Here is a 953-nt window from a genome sequence, read left to right as displayed (position 1 = left end):
CCAAACAATCTAGAGATAAAAAGACAACTACAGCAATTAAAACCCTAATAAAAAACAAGTAATGAAACACAAGAAAAAAATACAAAAACACAAACAAACAAAGAAAAAAAAACAAATAACACACAAAAAACAAAGAAAGTACAAACATTCAACCTTTAGAAGACAGTAGAACGCAAACAATGCACGAACGGGACAGAAACTACAAACCCTTTACTTAGGCCAAAGAACCCACACAAACCAGAATACCAAACAACAAACAGAAACAAGACACACATTTCAAACAACACACAGCAACCAACAAGTCCAGACATAAACGAAATACACTACAAAAACAAGACGAAAACAAATCCAAAACAAACAACATACAAAAAGAAAACCCATTAGACTCATCAATAACATGGTCATTACCGACTCCAATAATACACAAAGATAACATTAATGTCAGTAATGAAAGAAATGCAGAAGACTTCTCCTGGTCAAAGATAGCCAAAAATATATTCAAGATGTAACAAAAAATAATAAATAACTTAAACTCAGATAAATCAATAATACAAAATATAATGGAATTAATCAAGACTTTAGCAATAGCTAAAAGATATATTCGATGGTAAATGGACAAATTATATTATGGAATGCAAGATCCGTGTTAAAAAAGAAAGCAAATAAAAAATATTCATATACAAAGAAAAACCCAGGTATAATAGCCATAACAGAGACCTGGTTAAAAGAGAAAAGAAAAATTTTAACTTTAAAAAAAACTATACGATATTAGAAAGGATAGAAAAAATCAAATAGGAGGAGGTAAGCTATAGCATAAGAAATGTCCTGCAATTCAAAGAAATCAAAATAAGAGACAGATATAATGACAAGTAGAAGTTCTAGGATTAAAGGTAAATTACAAAAAAAGTGGTTGATCATATTAATATATACAACCCATGTAACGATATAAAAAC

The sequence above is a fragment of the Penaeus monodon genome, chromosome 29, assembly GCF_015228065.2.
Source record: "Penaeus monodon isolate SGIC_2016 chromosome 29, NSTDA_Pmon_1, whole genome shotgun sequence".
In the NCBI taxonomy this organism is placed as follows: domain Eukaryota; kingdom Metazoa; phylum Arthropoda; class Malacostraca; order Decapoda; family Penaeidae; genus Penaeus; species Penaeus monodon.
The sequence above is the reverse complement of the archived record's forward strand: the minus strand, read 5'-3'. Positions refer to the sequence as shown.